Here is a 20341-nt window from a genome sequence, read left to right on the forward strand (position 1 = left end):
ATGCAAGGAAGTCTTTTCCCTTTGAATGATCAGAGGACAATATGAATTCTTTCTCCGGAAGCAAAGGAAAAGAACAAAGAATAATAAAGTCTACGGTATCTGGGCTGCTGAAAAACAGAACTCTGCCACCGATCTGAGGAGGTTTGGAGTGTGTGCCCCACACGTGATGCACAGGATTGCTTTTTTTTTTTTTTTTTTTTTTTTTGTGGTACGCGGGCCTCTCACTGTTGTGGCCTCTCCAGTTGTGGAGCACAGGCTCCATGGCCGTGGCTCACGGGCCCAGCTGCTCTGCGGCATGTGGGATCTTCCCGGACCGGGGCACGAACCCGTGTCCCCTGCATCGGCAGGCGGACTCTCAACCACTGCGCCACCAGGGCAGCTTTTGCTTTTTGACTTGTTTTTTTGCTGTCGGTGGTGGTCTGGTTTCAAAACCGAGCTTGCATGTTACATGCTGCAGCTCTGGAATAGGCTGGCCCACCGAAATGTTGCAAACAAAGGCATCCAGCCACGATACAGGAATTTGTAAGTCACCGGGTTTCTTTCAGGAGGAGGCCAGACTGTTGGTGTCCCTGGAAGGGAGCAGATGACTTGAATGAAATCTTTGGCAGTCCCGAGAGTCCGTTGTTAGAAACAACAAAGGTGAGTTACGAGGAGTTAGGGAAGCATCAGAAAATGAACCCATCAGGGAAGGAAGGTTGATTAAGGGGCTGTAACTCTGCATACATGATGGATCCTGATCCCAAATGCCTCCAGGGGCCAGGCAGGATGCCTCAGTGGCGAGAGGAGGAGAGTAGAAATTGGGAGGGGGGCAGTCTCAGGGGCCATGGGGGATCCCAGCGCTGCTGCTCATCACCACGAAGAAGGCGGCATCAGGGCTTCTGACTTTGTAAGAGACACTGGACACCTGGATTTTGGGGGAAGCCTCTGAATTTCACATATTGGTTCAAAATGTGTATTTAAAAACTGTGTGATAAATAGATGATCAAAATGTGGTTTATCCACAGAAGGAATTTTTTTTTCTTTTCCATTATGATTTATCACAGGATATTAAGTATAGTTTCCTGTGCTAAACAGTAGAACCTTATTGTTTATCCATCCTATACATAATAGTTTGAATCAGCTAACCCCAAACTCCCAATCCATCCCTCCCCCTTGGCAGCCACAAGTCTGTTCTCTATGTCTGTGAGTCTGTTTCATAAATAGGTTTGTTTGTGTCATATTTTAGATGCCACACGTAAGCGATATCATATGATCTTTGTCTTCCTCTGTCTGACTTACTTCACTTGGTATGATCATCTCTAGGTCCGTCCATGTTGCTGCAAATGGCATTATTTCATTCCTTTTTATGGCTGAGTAATATTCCATTGTATATGCATACACACCGCATCTTTTTTTTTTTTTTTTTTTTTTTGCGGTATGCGGGCCTCTCACTGTTGTGGCCTCTCCCGTTGCGGAGCACAGGCTCTGGACGCGCAGGCTCAGCGGCCATGGCTCACGGGCCCAGCCGCTCCGCGGCATGTGGGATCTTCCCGGACCGGGGCACGAATCCATGTCCCCTGCATCGGCAGGTGGACTCTCAACCACTGCGCCACCAGGGAAGCCCTCACACCGCATCTTCTTTATCCATGCCTCTGTCGATGGGCATTTAGGTTGTTTCCATGTCTTGGCTACTGTAAATGGTGCTGCTATGAACATTAGGGGGCATGTATCTTTTCAAATTAGCGTTTTGTCAAGAATGGACTCTTATTCTGCTGTGGAAAGGGATGGAGCACTGACACAGGCTGCAACGTGGATGAACCTTGAAAACACTGTGTTAGGTTGATGAAGCCAGTCACTAAAGAAGCCAGTCCTGTGGTTGCTGGGGTTGTGGGGAGGGGAGGATGGGGGTGACTGATGGCTGAGGGGGAGGAGCTCTCTTCTCCCAGAGATACAGACGCTCTAAAATTAGATAATGATGCTGGTTGCCCAGCTCTGAATATATTAAAAACCACTGAGTTGTATACTTTAAAAGGGTGAATTTTATGGCATGTGAATTATATCTCAATAAAGCTGTTACAAAATAAAAATAAAACTGGAAGGAGGCCTTTTTAAGAAGCTTCAACATGTATTTCCATCAAAATATTTTGAGCTCTTCTATAGTCACAGACAATTGGCAGATCAGTCCGTTGTAAAGAATTACAAGATTGAGGTGTCCTGACTTAAATCTGAACCCTGAACTACTTATTGGCTGCTTGATCTTGAACAGTTTAACTGTTCTGAGTTCATTGATCATTACCTGTAAAGTTATGAAGTTAAATGCAATAACGTAGGGGAAATTATATGTAGGTTTATAAAGAACTCTACAAATGCTAGATATTGTCACCACTCTGGTGTAATAAGTTATGGATAAATTTGAGATTAATTTCACATACACAAAATACTGTACACTAAAACCCCTTGTGTTTTGGAAAAGTCTCCCTGGAGGTCAGGTGGTCATGATTCCTCCACACTCACCCCCTTCAGATAAAATGATCCTGGACAAATGTCTGAAACTTTTTGTTTTCCAATTTTCTCATTTGAAAAATCAGTATTTTAACCACTTTCTTGCCATTCTCAGTGTCTTGTGGGCAGATGGGGAAAGAGTGGGATGCTGGGGGAAAAGAGCTGGTCTTGGTGTTAGATGTTATTCCACTCACTTGTCTGATGAAAGTTTACAGGGGACCTACTGTGTTCCAGGCATCAGGCTATGGGCTGGAGATACACAGGTGAGTCAGAGATCATGCCCACAGATCACTGTCTAAGGAGAAAATAGACTTCAATCTGATAATCACACAAATAAATATAACACATCTGGAAGAGGAGATTCAGGGATAAGATGGATTTTTCATGTCACAGAAGACTTCCCTAAGAGGTGAGAATGAACTGAGATATGAAGGAGATCATGCCGGCTAGAGGAGAAGCATGTGCAAAGGCCGTGCGGGTGTAATGGGGCTTGGGAGGCCTGTCTCAACCTCTCTGAGCTGTGGGATCCAAGCAGGTCATTCCACCTCCCCAGATCTGCTTCTTTATCTGTGAAGTGGAAAATGGTGCCCACAGCAGGCTCTCACTGGGATTAAATGAGATAGTAGTAGATAACTATGTTACAAGCTGCACAGACAGCAAGCTAGGTACCACCAGGTTCCACGGACTGTTATTGAAACTGACACCGGCTAGGAACCCACTTGAGCATTGAAACGGAGTGCATTCTGCAGATGCATGGCTTTCTGGCTTGTTCAGAAGTCAGCAAGATGGGAGTCGATGTAGCATGACCCAAATGCCTTCTTCAACAGATTTACAGGATCCCAGAGAACCATCAGTCATAGATCACACCCAGGGACCTCAGTTTTCTCGGAAGGAGTGGGTGGGAGTCTCCTGGTCCCAATTCAAGGTCTTTGTACGGTTCCAGTCTATCCGTTTGTCGCTGGGTTTGGCCACCGAGGCAGCAGCACTATTTGCTGGAGGAGTGTACATAGGATGGTGAACATCCTGATTTCCCTGGACCAAAGCGTTTCCCAGTACGTGGAACTTCCAGTGCTAAAAGCAGGGCAGTCCTGGCCAAACCTGAACGGTTGGTCAACCTGGGTCCAAGGCCACTCCCTCTAAAGGCACATGTCTCGGCGGAACCAAGCTATTGCTGCCCTTAACTCAGGAGGCCAGTATGAGGCCAATCGGGGGAGCCAAGGGGCTCAGAGCACGGGCTTTGCTAACTCGAGACTTGGGTTCAAATCTTCTCTGCCACAGCACCTCTGCTGTAAGGGTGAAAGTTGACAAGGTGCGCACAGCACTCCGCACAATGCCTGGCACGTGGTCATTGTTTATATATCCTTGCTGAGTTCTACTTCAGCTAGGTGGGGGATGCCTCAAATGTGAATTTCTCTTCCTGGCAGCTGGAAACTGCTGAGCTGCTGATACTGTGTTAAGGTAGTATTTTGTGCTGAAACTTTTATAAAGATGATAACCCTGCTGTCTCTTGTAGTTTGGGGTTTGCACACTTCCCCTTCTCTGTTGAACATTTGTATTGTAACAGTATATTATGAAAACCTTACCTGGTGTATTGTAAGCACAATCCCAAGGAAATTAATGTTAAATATTGTGATCTTCTTTTCAAGATAGAAGGGCTGGTCCCGTTCCACAGAACTAGAGGTATGTTTCCATGGGGAAGGAAAAAAATTCATAGTGTAATGCAATATTAAAAATGTTGCCCAGCTGAGCATTCCATGTAGGGGCTTGTGAAGAGTTTTAATCTCATCACCTGTTGGTGTTAAGAGAAAAGAGAAAGATGGAGGGAGGGAGGGAGGGAGGGAGGGAGGGAGAGGAAGGGCTTTTGTGAACAGGGAAATCACAAGCAAAGAGGAGGGGGAAAATTTAAATGATCCCAGACCAAACTGTTTTGCTGTTAATACAGAAATACAGTGCAAGACACATTTAATGGGCTCTATTTTTTATTATACTATGCTGAATAATTAAGTTTGAGGCTAAGTGTCACATGGATTTATCTTTTAATTAAAAAAGCATGGTTCACGCATATTTGAGTGGTAGTCCAAATAAATGCAATATAGAAATTTATGTTTGTTTATCTAGGTGTTAATTACCTAGAGATTGTTCTGGATTACTTCTTTTTATAAAGTGTCATAGGCTCGTGTCAGAACGAATAAAGCTTGCCCATGGAACCTTATCAATTTGCTAATGATAGCGCTGGTCTGACCTGACGGGTGGAGGGGGAGGGGAAAACTTTGGGGATTGTTATGTATACACACGCCCCCATTCAACCCACACCAAATAAAACAGTCGTTTTAGAAAATATTTCTAGGACATAAAGGCACAAATATATCTTCGTTGTTTTACAGCCTCTTGTCCACGGCTATTTATAAAACGTGTGATTATTTATGCATTGGGTTATGAGAAGTTTGGCTGGGAGAGGCCGTGAAGGAGGCTCCATCAGTCCAGTTACCTGCACCCCGGAGAGGTGGAGGGAGGGTTTCTCGGTAGAAATGGGGCCGGACAGGAAGTTGGCTGCTGTGAAAGTGTGTCAACCTCACTGCCTCTCCCAGAAAGGGCAGACAGTGGGAGAAAGAGCGATAGCAAAGTTGAGGGTTAGAAGTCACGTTGTTTAAAAACGATGCACACTGAGAAAGCGAAACCAGAAGCCCGCACAAATTGCTCCTCATACCTTGGGTCAGTCCCTGCCTTCTTCTTCGTTTACAAGCGATTTTTGGTGGCAGGTTCACTCGAATGGCTTGGAAACCTCCTGAACAAAGGAGCGCACCCAACTTAGACATCCCGGTCTGGGTATGTCTGGCCTCTTTCCCCTGCGCACCACGCCTCTACTTTTGGCTGCCAGATCTCCAGAAAATCAATAAAAGTAACTGCGGGTCCCGGTGGGCTTCACCCGGCTTGGTGGGCCTTTCTCCCGGGTTGCAGGGAGCGCAGCCTGAGAGACCGGGACCGGCACTCAACTGTGCTTCTCTCCAGCCCAAGCTGGGGGGAGCATCGGGAACCCCCAAACAGAAAACCAGCCCAACGTGGAAGCTCTCCGCTGGGTAGGGTTTCATTTTCAATGTTTTTTCCTTCCTCCGGGAGACCTGGCGGACTGATGGATCAGGTCACTGGGCAGCGCGCCTGGAGAGGGGCGCCCGGGCCGGGCGGGCACTGAGCGGGCGCGGCGCCAGGTGGGAGCGCCCGGAGCCTCCGTGCCGCCGCGGGTCGGGGGCTGGTTTCTTCGGCGCGGACCCCGCAACCCGGCCTCTGACTCAGCCCCTCGCCCCTGAGGGATCAAAGGAGCGTTGGCCGGAGGGGAGAAGGCCCCCCGCCCCGAGGCTTGGGCTCCAAGCTCCCGGTCCCCAGGGCTTCTATTTTGGCGAGGAAGTGGACAAAAGCTCCAACGGGGCTCGTTGGGGTATCGGGTCCCAAGGAGGGCGCGCGGGTCCTGCACGGCGCCAGCTGCTCATGCTATTACCGCGGACAGGGATCAATGCCGCGTACTTTTTAAATTATTGACACCTGAACTCTGTTTTCCTCCCAAATTGCTGCCCATTTCCTCCTCAGAATCATTGCTGTTACCAGAAATTGGGGCCCAGTAGCACTGGAGGGTGGAGTGGGGGCGTTGCTCGGAAGAGCGGGTTACCATTTGTGCCAAGTTCTGGGGACCCAGCAGAGGAGACGCAAGGAGGGTCCCTGCCCTGGCTTCTCACCCCGCCCCCTCAGTGATTTGTTGGAAAGCGGGGGTGGGGTGGGGGAGTTGGGGTTGGGGGTGGGGGGCGTGGGGGGGTTGGGGGTGTGGGTGGGGGGATGGGGGGGTTGGGGGTTGGGGGGTTGGGGGGTTGTCCCTTTAGATAAGTGGTCAGAGAAGGTCCTTTCTTTGGGCCAGAGGATTTACTGGCTGCCAGCAGGTCGACAGGGCCTTATTCAAAAAGATGGCCCTGAACTGGGTGAAGCAGCAGTGAGGTGTGTGAGGGCCAGGTTTCAGAGGCATTCAAAGAAGGGGCCCTGCAGGGCTTTGGTGTCCAGGGCATTGGTCTGGAATGACATGGAAGGATCCATGTGCCCAAGAATATCAACCTCTGTTTTAAAAATTAAAAAAAATATATATTATTGAGGTGAGATTCACTTATATAAAATTAACTGTTTTAAAGTCTATGATTCAGTGGCATTTAGTAAGTACATTCACTATGTTGCCCAACCATTTGCTGTATAGGTTCCCAAACATCTTTATCACTCCAAAAGAAAACCCCACACCCATTAATCAGTAACTTTCTATCCCCCCTCTGCCCAGCAAGATGCAAAGTCTCCATGGATTTACCAGTTCTGGATATTTCATATAAATGGAACGATACAATATATGACCTTTTGCGTCTGACACGTTTCACTTAGCACAATGTTTTCGACGTTCATCCACTTGGTAGCATGTATCAGTATGTCATTCCTTTCTATGACCGAATAATCTTGCATTGTATGTTTATACCACATTTTGTTTTTCTATTCATCCATTGATGGACATTTGGGTTGTTTTCACCTCTTGGCTATATCACATAGTATTGCTATGAACATTCGTGTACAAGTATTTGGGAAGCTGGTTTCAATTATTTGGGGCATATACCTAGGAGTGGAACTGCTGGATCAGTGGGTAATTCTGTGTTTAAAGTTTTGAGGAATCATGAAACTCAATCAGCTTTTTATTCAACAGATCAGCACATGTCACTACACTGCTTAGAACCCTCCAGTGGCTTCCTCTTACATTAGAATAAAATCCATACTCCTTACCTTGGCCTTTGAGGCCCTACATGGTCTGACTTTGCCAACCTCTCTAACTTCATCCTCCATCTCTCCCTCAATACCCTCCCTCTCCAGTCAACATGGCTCTTTGTACTTCAGGCTTGCCAAAACCATTCCTGCCCCAGGGCCTTTGCACTTGTTTCCTCTTGCCCTTTCCAAGCTGGGCACCTTCCCTTTCTTAGGTTTCTACTCAGATGTCACTCAGAGAAGCTTTCTATCACCACTGGATCCATGTGTTCCTGGCCTCTGTACCACACCACAGTCTATCATCTCATTTCTATCTTCCTTGTGGCAGTAATTAATTACTCCCTAGAGGTACCTTGTTTACCCCTTGGTTTACATGCTTATGGCCTGCTTTCCTTGCTGGAACTGTACATTTCATGAGCTCAGGGACCAGTCAGAGCTGTGGTGCAAGTAGTACCTGGTACAGAGTAAGACCTTAAATACATATTTATTGAATAAATAAAATTCCCAGCCCAATTATCTTTGATAATAATCACTGGAGTGTTGTGGAAATCTTGTTAGCTTTTAAAAAGGAAGTTCTTTCAGCAGTCTCCGGAAAAGAGACCCCCCAAACAAAGAAGACTATTGACTAAACTCAATGTCAGACCAGCAGTGTCCTTGAGAACTCGGCTGTGGTCCTTCTTACCTGTAGTGTGTGGGTATGTGTCTGTGGGTGGGCGGAAGGGCAGGCAGTCCGCTGCCTTGATGAAACTGGTCTGATATCCCCGTGCATTGGGTTCATCCGAGACCAGCATCCCAAGCTCTACAGAAGGACTCACAGCTGCCAAGTGGGTAGCTGCAATCAGGAAACTTGGTTCCAAGTCTGTATCTGCTAAACTGTGCCCATGTCTTTGTCCCTCTGAGCCTCAGTTTCCTCATCTGTCAAAGAGGCTGCTAACATGTGCTGTGCAGGCTTACTGTCCTCCCTGCCCACACATGAGAACATGGGGAAGTGCTTTGCAAACGGAAATGCTACACACATCAGTTATTACCACAGCCACTCATATGAAACATACATGTGCCCTGCCCATGCCAAGGTGTGGGCAGGGAGGACAGAGCCCGACAGCCTGGTCACCATCTGCTGCAGCCACCCCAGCTCCCTCTCCCACCCTGTTGACCCTGGCCACACTCATGCCTGTGACCCTGGGGTCAACGCCTCCTCTTAATGTCTTTCCATTTCTCAGTTTGCTGACTGGGGTGATTTTCGGTGAGGTCCACATAAATACTTCAAAAATAATTCACGATGAAGAGGAGCACTTCTGGAATAGATGATGGCACGACGAATTAAACTCCTTATAGGGCCGAGCGTAAATTATTTTAATGCATGTAATAGATCTGCCCAGGGAGACTTGAGCCCCTGCAGGTCATGCCTCTGTGCCCCCAGGGCCCAGAGGGTGGTGGGAGCAGGTGGCTGGGAGCCTGCTCCGCTGGGGTGTGAATCATTTCCCTCTCAGAAGACCTATTCCCCCAGCACTTAGGTCCTCCCAACCTGAGGAAAGGAATGGGAGGCTTCAGGTCCGGCCAGGCGGAGCCGGGAGCCAGGAGCCAGATGAGGCAGTGGGAGGGCACTTGTCAGCAGTGACAATGGCCTGACCTGCACCCTGCCTTCCATTCATTGTCTGCTCTACTTGAGAGGGGTGAGGGATGCTACTATATGATACCAGAGAGTTAAAATTGTTTGTCTCCCCTGAAAACGTTGGGCAGCAAGACTAATGTTTCAGTTCAGGTCATCAACCAGCAACATTTTACATTTAGACTCATTGCACATTAGTGCAGGAAGAAATCTTAGAGATTATTGAGTCCAGCATACCCATTCAAGAGACAAGAAAGCTGAGGGCTCAGAGAGGCACAGGATTTTGTGCCCCAGAGAAAATAAACACACTGTTGTATCCAAGGGCTATGTAAGCAATATTTATAGAGCTATATCTAGAGATTGTTGTTGTGGTTTTGTAATTACTAAAGTAGGTTTGTAACCACAGAGGGAAGAGTTCATTGACTCCAGAATGTGATACCATGACCCCTCATGGTCAGGCAAAGCATAGTAACAGTGTTTTATGTGGACTAGTTGTCTCATATCTGGGGAGAAGCTTTTATTCACTCAATGTTCAGTGATCATGTATGAGGTCTAAGGTGTGTGCTAGGCATTGGCCGTACTACTGTGAGCCAGACAGGCTCACCTGCTTGCAGGAAACTCACAACTGCTTGATGACCTTACAAAGGACCCAAATCAGTAACACGTGCACTGCACTCGTCTGAGTTCTGGGACAAGTCTCCTTCCACAGATAGCTTCTTGATGGCCTGTTCATCTGTGTCTGCAATCCCACCCTCAGGGATTCAGTCATGCACATCAAAGTCGATGTGATTGAGCATAAGAACAGTGGGAACAGAGAATTAGAGAGAGCAACCACTTCTAGGGGAAGCATTAGGAGGTGAGGCGATGGGCCTTGAATGAGGAATAGGATTTGGATGTGAGGGGCTAAAGGAGAGGGAGGGGGGGAGGTTCTAGGAAGAAGGGTCAATAAGCCCCAATGCAGAGATCCAAAGATTTCTGGTGGGTTCTGCAACTAGAAAACAGGTCAGGAAGACCACAGCCAGAAGAGCAGGACGAGGGGTTGAAGGATGAGCTGTCTATAGGCGGGTATGCATAGGATGGCCCCACTGTGTTTTCCGAATATTTCTCATTGTCATGTAGATCAGGACGGGACTGACAGAGTCTGTTGCTGAAAGAAGTTAGGCTGGCTGGTAAGGAAATAAATCACGCTACATGCCAGGAAGACTTACAGATGAAAATTAAAATTGTAGCTCACAGAAGGAATCTTCTGAGGTGGTTGACGATTACAGTCTACAATGGCAAAAACTGAATATCTCACCTCCTCCACTAAGCCTTCCCTATCCAACTCTGGGACAATTATTTCTCTCTGGGCTCCCAAAGCACAGAGCTCTGGACAAGAGTTCAGGACTCGCTGCAGTGTTACGTACTGTCATGGTGGGTTCTGTTTGCTTCCACCCAAACTGGACTTGGTCGTTTGAGGGCAGTGGCCTGGGCTGGTTCATTCATGGACCCATGGTGAACCATGATGGAAGCCTCATGTCTGCTTCCTGGTTCCATCATGTAAATGACCCAGGTTTAAAAGACAGACTTCCTGAATTTTGGTTCAACATAACCACACCTTCTCCCATTTTAAGTTTCTGGAAAGAAACTACTCAAACCATCAAAAATATAGTTGGCTATAAATGGCAAGCTGTTACCAAGGCTGTCACTCCAGAATCCTACTCCTGCCCCTCCCTTGAATAGAGACCAATAACTCAACTAAATTTCAGAAGGAAACTGCAAAGAAAAAAAACAAGAAGGGTTAGAACCAACTAGGTCCAAGATGGTGGAAGATTCAACTTCCAGTAGACCTTGAGCCTCATTATATGCTCATTGTAATACATTAGCATATGCTAAATGACACACCCACAGGCACCATGACGGTTGACGATTGCCATGACAACAACCTGAAAAGCCCATACAAGGCCTGAAGGGAGAGTTGCATCACTTCCAGGTCCAAATCACACCCCTGTTCTCAGATAACTCATGAATATTCATTCCTTCCACTCTTTCCAGTTCCCTCACTTTTACCTCGACCCTCCTATATATTTGGTGTCTCTGCCGGAATTGGGTTGAGAAGCTGATCTGTGAACTAGGTTCCCGCTTCTCCATTCTTTGGCCATTGAATAAAGCTTATGCTGTTCCAGTCTCAGAATCAGTTTCGTTACTGGCTGCGTGAATCTGATTGGATAAAGAACCTCCCTGGCCAAGGCGGGGTCTCTGCCCAGGCTAGGACCCTGGCGCTGGTCTGGTTGGCCAATTCGGTAATGAAGTTGGTTCAGGGCCAGAATGGCATATCTTTTAAAGCCTTAACACAACGCCTGGCATCAGTGTGCATCCAATCAAGTTCTGCAAAATAAGCACCACCGTGGAGCCGTAGCTCATGTTAATGCCCTGCCCACATCCCCTTGACTCACCCTCTGCAGCCGTGGTGTGGGGGACAGTTCCCAGCCTCTGACAGCTTCCCCACATAAAGAACCATAGGAGTGTGCCCAGCTGCAGGGACTCCTGACTGTGCTGGGGATTTAATGCCTCAGAGAAACAACCCTCAGGCAATGGGAGAAGAGAGACAGGGAATAAATACCAGCACTGGGTTCTCCATAGTTCTCAGAGGTCCTTCCCCTGGACTGAGCCCCAGTTGCCTGCAGCAGCAACCTGCCCATCACTGGCCCGTCACTGCACTGGTACTGGCTTTCCTCTCTTCCCTGTTTCACATCCCCAATCCTCAAGTATATTTCCTGGGATCCTCTTAATGAACTACCTGCGCTCATGTCCTTGTCTCACCAAGAATCTGCTTTTTAAGGGAACCCAAACCAAGGCAGGAGCGAAATACGTAAACATATAGATGTTGAATGAAGGAAGGAATATAAATGAACAAGTGAGTGAGTGAAATGATGGAGAGACGGAGGAATCCAAGAGCAAACTGTGCCCATTCCACGTCTTTCCTGAGCTGGGCTGAGAACAAGTGGATGGAAGGAAGGCTGTGTAGGTCCTTCTTGTAGTACAGACTCGGGTGGACAGCACTGTCTCAGTGGGCTTGTCCCTGCACTGCCACGAGGTGCCAGGAGGCCTCTGTGTCCAGCAGGTGCACCCTTGTGGGCGACTGGCTCTGACCATGGCTTCCAGGACGTTCTTTGTTGTGGCCGGTCTCTGCTCCATTCCACCTGGAGCCCAAGGGAACTCCAGTCCCGATGATGGAGGCAAGTCACCTCGGAGAGGGAAAGGAGACCTCGGTGATCTGTGTAGGCAGTTGAGTCTTGTAAAAATAACACAAAGGCCCAGCTCACTGGGTGGGGGGCGGGGGGAGGTGGAGAAGCTGGGAGAGTGAGTTGAGGATCGGGCATCTCGCCCAGATGGCGCCTGCCCACCCTGTCCATTCTGATGCGAGGACAGGAACGCAGCACGCACCTGAAGGCGGAAACAGAAGGCTCCGCCGAAGACTGGACGGAGAAAGCCAGACGCTGCGGCGCAGCCAGGCTTCTCCGGGTACCGGCTGTGAGCGCTGCTAAGAATAGAGCCGGGCGGACAGAGTCTCTGCGCAGGAGCCTCGCGAACACTGGGGGCTCCTGCGCGGAGCTCCACTCTGCCTTCTCGGGCTGTGCCGTGGCCTCAGAGTGCCTCTGCCCCCTCTACCTCCGGAGCTGCGGGCGGAGCAGTCATTCTCAGAGCAAATGGTTCATCATTTGCAGCAGGAAAGTGGCCTTCCCTTCCTGCAGCGGGCTGGTCACTTTGCAGCCCCTGTGATTCTGGTTGCTATGCATGCACTGAGCATCTATTGTGTGCATTGTCTATGTGTGGCGCTGAGGGACACAGGGGAGAGAGAGGACAACCCCACCCCTGGAGAGTTTGGAGGCTCCCTGGAGAGACAGGGCCATCAGGTGGGGCAGGGAAGAGAAGTTGCCCGAGGAGGGCACTCAGAAGAGGTTACCTCGAATGGAGTGAGGAGGGAGCCGCCAGGCTGAGCAGGGTGTGGCTGGAGAAGCAGGACGGAGACTCGGCGGTGCCGGGGCCCGCAGAGTGAGGAGTGTCCTTGGGCTCAGAGCAGCCGAGCTGCCCAGGAGACTGCTGGGCTGGTGCTGCGAAGCCAGCAGTAAACGCTCAGGGGCAGCTTGCTGGGGTGGAGGAAAAGGCCACAGGGTTGCACAAGCTGGGCAGGGGTGCATCCTGCCCAAGAGGGAGAGGAAGGCTGATGTAGGAGGTGGATGGGCTCCTTCCAGAAATTTGGCAGTGGAAGGTAAGGTCAAGGTTGGGGTCAGTGGAACATGAGGACAGGCTGGGGGGCTGCTTGCGTGGGGTTAATCTACCTCACTAATGCTGTCAATAAAGAAGGCCCCTCGGGGCTTCCCTGGTGGCGCAGTGCTTGAGAGTCCGCCTGCTGATGGAGGGGACACGGGTTCGTGCCCCTGTCTGGGAAGATCCCACATGCCGCGGAGCGGCTGGGTCCGTGAGCCATGGCCGCTGAGCCTGCGCGTCCGGAGCCTGTGCTCCGCAGCGGGAGAGGCCACAACAGTGAGAGGCCCACATACCGCAAAAAAAATAAATAAATAAAATAAAACAACAAAAAAAGAAGGCCCCCCCAAGTTACACAGCCTGCACCCCGACCAACATTTATCAGACACGATGCTTGTCTTTCCCCTCTCGGGAAACCCATAACCTGCTCATTACGTTGAGAAACTGAACTCTCCTCAGAGTTGCCCCTCTAGTCAAATCCTGTGGTTTGAACAGGACAGGAGCTAAGGGGGTGAATTTGTAGAGGATGGTGACCAACGCCAGGGTTCAGCCACGGATGGGGAGACTTTCTATGGGCCAGGCTCACTGGTCCTCTCAGGAGGGGAGGCTTAGCTGTGCCCAGGGAGCTCTGCAGGGGCCGCCGTGTGCTCCAGAGCAGGCCTGGCTATAGCCCAGTGATGCTGTTCTTTGTGGCCGGGTATGCTTGCTGGACAGAGCAACCTGCCGGCCCTGAGTCTCGGTGAGAAGGGGACACGCTGAGCAGCTGCTGTGCCTGGTGTCTCAGGGTTAGGTGACAGAGTAAGGACACTGACCTTAGTCCAATCTCCAAATGTCCTCTAAAGAGCCTTCTCTGTAATAGATATTTACCCCGGGATCCTTCCTGTGCGGAAGCTCAGATTCTTGGAGGAGATAGAGAAATAAATCAACAGTTTTAAGGAATCCCATCTCAAAGGCCAGAATGAACTGCAGCGATTTTACTGTGATGGCCCCAGACACAGGGCCTCAGGCTCTGCCCACCACCCTCCAACATCAGGGCCCAAAGGGGTGAGGGCAGCAGGGACACTCGCTTCCCTCACACCACTCAGCACCTTCTGGTTGGCGGGATTTAGGAACTGTCGTCCCCAGCAGAGTGACCGGTTTGGTGTCGGCCTGGCAGACGCCGTGAATGCCTCGTGGGCCAGCTCTGCCTGTGCCCCTCCTTCCTGAACTCTGGCTTGCTGCTTCTGACCAGTGTTGGCCTCCTCTCCCTTACATCTTTTAGAAATCCAATTTTACAAGCTGTTGGTCTTGAGTGTGGACTGTTGCGTTTTATTAATTTGAAAAAAATTTATTTTTAATGTCTCCTATAACTTATTCTCCCTCCCGCAGCTGCGCCCTCAGGGAAGGGCGCTTTGCGTTCCTCTTACTGTCCAGAGTAGAACTGAGGGCTGCCTTCTGTGGGCAGCGTGGGCTGCAGAGCGTCGCAACTAAACCTCATGGTGCTTCCCTTGGGCTGAATCAGTATTTGGGGAGTAATCACTGGGCCGTATATAGCACTTTCAGTGACACCCAAACAGCCCCTGGTGCCCTGCACAGAACTGACCAGTTCCACTGGCCTGAACCATTAAAGGCCCATTACCAAGGTGGCAACAAACTCTCTTCTTAGAATGTCTTTCCTTCCTTTCTGTAAAGGAGGCTTTTCCCCTGCGGGTGGTCTGTGTGGTTGTGGAGGTGCCCCTATCCCTGCCGTAGGGAGGGCTCTTTGCCACACAAGGCCTGACGACTCAGCCCTCATTACCTGGGTCCCCAGGCCCACATGCTTAATTTCTTTATTTGCTCCCAAATCAGTGTCTTCAAAGCCAGCCACCCCAAGAAGCTCTTTCTTGTCTATGCTGTCTCCCCCCAGCAGCCCTTCAAGATTCGGTGTACACCCTTCCCTTCTCCCGGGGACCAGTCTTGCCTCCTGTGGGCTTCAGTGGTCTCTGCTCCTCTGAGCTCCTAAGTCACTTCTGATCTGAGCAGTATGGCTGGCTCAGCAACTGATGACAGCTGGCCTGGCTCTAACCAGCCTCCCTGCACTGAAAGAGCTCCAGGGAGCAGGCTCTTGACTCACTCTTCCTGTGTATCCTTGGGGTACCCAGCATGGGAGGAGGGATCAATAAGTGCTTGCTGAGGGGTTGACCAGTTGATAGAGAGATGGCTGACTGGCCCCGCAGTCTGTGTAGTTTGGTAAACTGGGGGCTCTTTAGGAATTTCCAAGATCAAAACGGGCAGGAGAAGGATGAAGTTGCAGGCACCACGGAAACAGATCTTCCTACAGATCTCCTGCCCTGCAGCTGTGGTGCCCCACGTTTACAATCTCAGAACCGCAGACCTAGTGACACAGAGCAGTAAATCCTGCCCACCAGCCGCCTATCAGCACCGTTTAGAAAAGCCCCTTGCCTGGTAATAGGATCATCATTTAACTGATGGCTGCATCCTATATGAGGGGCCCTTAGCATCTCAAATAGCCTTGTGTGGGCCTGAGCAAATACTGTGCATTACGCTTATGTTTGCATATTGGCTAAGGAGGCTGACTGGTTTAGGGATTGCATTGTAATTCTAAAGGCCCTTTCCGAGGACACTGTCATTAAACAGAGTATGTAATTTAAAACAGAAATAACAGCAATGGCACAATCTGTTACCTTTCTTACCCTTATTAGACAATGGTCAGTGATAAGTCCATGTGAGTTGACTGCCTGCTTTTTCCTTTCCTATTGTTGGTTTCCCTTCTCTACCAGGTGGGAGCTTGTGTTGAGTCTCAACTCTGCCTCATAATCAGTGTGTGACCTTGGCCAGGTGGCTGACCCTCACCTCTGCAGGTATGTTGTGAGGAGCTGTGCACCACGCGCCAGCCGTTCTCACAGAGGATGCAGTGATGCCCACGCGTGTGCAGGCTAGCCGTGATAATGGATGGACTCGGCCTTTCGGTTCACTGCAGTATCCCCTAAAGTAGATCATTATTCTGTATGGAATAAATAGTGTTATCGGGCTGATATGCTTAAGGCTAATGAGCCCATGTCTAGCATCTGAGAAGCCAGATAACAAGACATGTTTTTCTCCATTGGCTTCTATTGATGTATTAATTAATGAAATCCAAGATTCCTCTTTGTGCTGGAGGAGTGTTTAAATCACTCCTGAGCTGTATGTGGCTCATCTTCCCTCCTGCTCCCAGATGCTGCAGAGGGCTGGGGAAGGGCAGCCGGGTCTTCCTCTCTGGCCTGGCCCGGGCAGGAGCAGGTCCAGCCAGGAGGCAGGCCCCTCCTTCATCGTTAGCCAGGGAGGACCAGCAGAGTAGCCGGGGGATCTCGGGTCCAGGCCTGCCTCGGAGTTCAGCCTCTGCTTCATCTCATTTCCTTTGGTATTTCTGGCTTCAAAAGAGCCCCAAGACGTGACCTCTCAACTGGCTGTTTTTGTATTGATTGAAAAACTGCCCAGGAACAAGTCTGAGTCCTGGGTGAGGCTATCCGCACACTGTTTGTTGGTTTGTTTTGAGTGACCACCTACTACTGTGAGTGGCAGCATGGAGAAAGTCACAGTGCTGGTTCTAGACTTGACCCCAGCACTGAGTAGCTGCATAAAATTAGTTGTTAAAAGTCTCTAAGTCTCGGGGCTTCCCTGGTGGCGCAGTGGTTGGGAGTCCGCCTGCCGATGCAGGAGATGCGGGTTCGTGCCCCGGTCCGGGAGGATCCCACATGCCGCGGAGCGGCTGGGCCCATGAGTCATGGCCGCTGAGCCTGCGCGTCCGGAGCCTGTGCTCCGCAACGGGAGAGGCCACAACAGTGAGAGGCCCGCGTAGTGCAAAAAAAAAAAAGAAAAAAAAAAAGTCTCTAAGTCTCAATTTCTTTGTCCATGAAACAGAGACAATACTACTACTACTACTACTACTAATAATAATGCTAATACTAAGGCTAATATTAATATATATCCCAAAGCGTTGTTTGTGAAGATTACGTGACCTAGCATGTGTGATGAAGTTCCTGGAATAGGGAGTGCATAGAATAAATAATTAAGGGCCACAAGGATGATTATTGTTTGTAACAGTGACAATACATCTTATTAAATATAGAATGGGGGAAATAAGATTGCTGAAAAGGTATTTCTTAGAAAAATGAAATTGCGTTATTTTTCATACCTTCTAGTAACCTTCGCTTCTCTTTTAATCTGTCAAGAAGTTATCTTAAGGAACCTGCTTCAATATTTAAATTCAGTGTTTGATTAGCAGTTTATTTTCCATACAAAAGGAGAAAGGCATTTGAAAAAAGTTGCTGTCGAAGTGGCTTACACTTCTTTCAACAACTTTGCTAGAAACATTGATTTGTATCTTGGCCCCTCAAAGTAACCATGTACCCCTGTACCCCATAGGGAACTCTGTCCCCCTGCACACCAGTCCAGACCTATAGCCAAGTGCCGGTTTCTTTGCAGTCTGCTCTCTCACACATGGAAATTCTCAAGACTGCCATTGTCACCTCCCAGCCTATAGGAGCAACGCAGCCTCAGAAGCTCCGTATTCCAGCCACCGCTGCTCATCCCTAGGGTTTGGTGTGGCAGAGCCTCCAGGGAGCATGGTGTGGTGTCATGCATTTCACTGGCCTGTAATCATACAGCGACGGGCTGCAACACGACCATGGGAGGCATGTGACACCGGCCCTGGGCCTCCACAGCAAACCTCTGTGTGTCTTCCCCGATTCCACTATTGACGATGGACAGAGGGCACCCCCTACGCATTCCTTCACTTCCCGCACCTGCTGGTGGAACATCGTGAGGACTAGTGCCCCTCAGCGCCCACCACCACAGCCCCCAAACCTTCTTTTCCCTTCTCATTTCATATACCTAATGTTTTGCAACTCAGACTCTATTTAGAATCAATAACCACTTACAGTTAAAATTCGAGCCAAACTATAAACCATAAAAGCCCCTGATTATTTCATTAGTAATTTGCTAATTGGCATTAGATATTTAATTACACATTCCAAATATCTGATGAATTATTTCAGCTCCGCATAGAAAGCCAGTGATGGGGTCTACATTTTTCAGGAAACGTAACCCAGAGAGATAACACCCAGGAAGCGTTAGTATCTAAGTGTGCCCGAAGCCTGAACAAGGGGTTTTGCCCTTTCTTTGAAGGCACCTACCCAGACAGTCGTGAAGCCTAGCCTGGCATCCAGGGCCGGGCCTGCACCTCTCCCGGGCTTTCTTCCTCAACAGCACTTTCTGTTCAGCCTTTTCTTGTGGAGACATTATCTCTTCTGCTTTGATCTGCTTCCCACAACATAAGGTGATTTCCCCACCCCCCACCCCTGCAAATCCTCCTGATGGGCTGTTTTTGACATGGATAAGAAAGCGTCAGGCTCTCACCCCTCACCCCCAACCCTGCCTCTCGCCCTCCCATCCACCTAGCAGCAGGCCCTGTCTGCATCGGACACCAGGTGGCCCCCACAGCCTTCTTAGAATGGATTTGCATTCGATATCACTCCGTCGTGGCTCCCTCCCTTAAGGTGTGGGAGGGCTGTTTCCCTAGAAGAAAAAAAAAAAAGATAATTTCAGTACATGAAAAAATGCACAAATGTTCATTTCTGTTTCTTCTGGGATTCTTCTGACAATAAGTGGGCACTGAATTCATGCAGTGCTGATAGGGTGTCCTGCTCCTCAAGTGTGCCTAGGAGCCCAGGACCCCAGTCTATTGGTCACCAACCTGATGGACCAAAGTCTCCATGGGATGACTCACAAGTGATGTGGATGATAGTGTACTTAAAGCTGGGTGTATTTCTCAGTCTGCCCATCCCTCTGCAGACATTGGCTTGTCTCTCTGCCATGTGGATAGACTGAGAGCTGAACTGGACCTAAAAGGTACAACAGCACAGCCGTTCCCACACTGTTCTCGCCCTGTGCCAGACCAAGGGGAGAGGAAGATATATTTGTCACATTGAATCCTCGGTTATTCTCATAACAGATTGCGGCAGGAGGCCATATGTGGAACTTCCAGTGACCATTGCAGAGAAGGACGCCCAGGGAGGATGAACAGATAACATGGAGGAGAAAGCGGCATCCCACTCTCAAACCTGCAATCTGGACCAGAAGGAAGATGTTGGCTCTTAAAGGGCCAGACGTATAGCAGTGCAGTGCCTGTGGAGGACACCCCCCGTTGTGTACCCACACCTCATCCGGCTACATTTCTCAGATGCAGAGAGGTGTGTCCTCAGGAATTAAATCAAGGACCCCAATAGCCCTTACGTGAATGCCCATTTCCTCACAGGCAGACTTGCTCCAAGTTAAGTGCAGCCATTTTGGAACATCTGTGCAGGGAGGCACATGAATCTTGAAGACAGGGGAACCTCTGTGTCTGTTGACAAACACCCTTGGAAGGAAGTAGAAGGAACAGAGAGAACCCGTGTTCTGAGCACTGGCCCCAGTTGTGCTCCTAATTGGACCTCGAGAGCATTGCTTAACTTCTCAGGTGGCTCAGCCAGAAAATAGGCATGGTGTGTGCCACCCAGCTCATCTGTAGAGGGGATCCACCAGCCATGAGGTCTTGGGGAAGTCAAAAGCACCAAACCCCACGAAGGGTGGAGAGGGGGTGGCGGCAGTGGAGGTCGGCTCACTGGACCATTAGCTTTCCCACTCCTTATCTGGCTTCTGAGCTTTACAATTTATTTGTTTTTAACCAGCCTGTGTAAATGGATATACCAATTTTTATGAGAAGCTACCTCAAATCCCTTTGGAAATAGGGTGGGTATAAAATAAAAACCAATAAAGTAATTTTTCAAGAAATCTAGCTCTAATGATCAACACAGGGGAGGCTCTTATCTCCTCTCTGGACCTGGAACCACTCTGAAATAGTGATGCTTCCAGAGAGTGAAGTTTGTCCTGTCCCCGAAACCCCAGGATGTGTGTTATGGAGGAGAAGGTGCAAATCGGCATACAGCAGCCTTAGGGCATGTTCCCCACAGGGCTGAGTCCGACCTCCAAGCTTTGGCCTTAGCTTTGACCTCGCCTCCATCCACACCACAGCCTCAGGGCCCCCCAGAGCATCCTCACCCTAACCCTGACCCTGCCCACCTCTCTTTCTGGTCAGCACTACCATTTCCACCACTTCCCAAATCCTTGGAAGAAGCAGGTCTTCACTGACTCAAGATCAATGTTTAACAACTGAATAAAAGAGAAAATGCCATGGTTTAATTGGAAACAAAGAAGGGACTATAAAGAGAT

Source organism: Leucopleurus acutus (assembly GCF_964270905.1).
Source record: "Leucopleurus acutus genome assembly, chromosome: 20".
Lineage (NCBI taxonomy): Eukaryota > Metazoa > Chordata > Mammalia > Artiodactyla > Delphinidae > Leucopleurus > Leucopleurus acutus.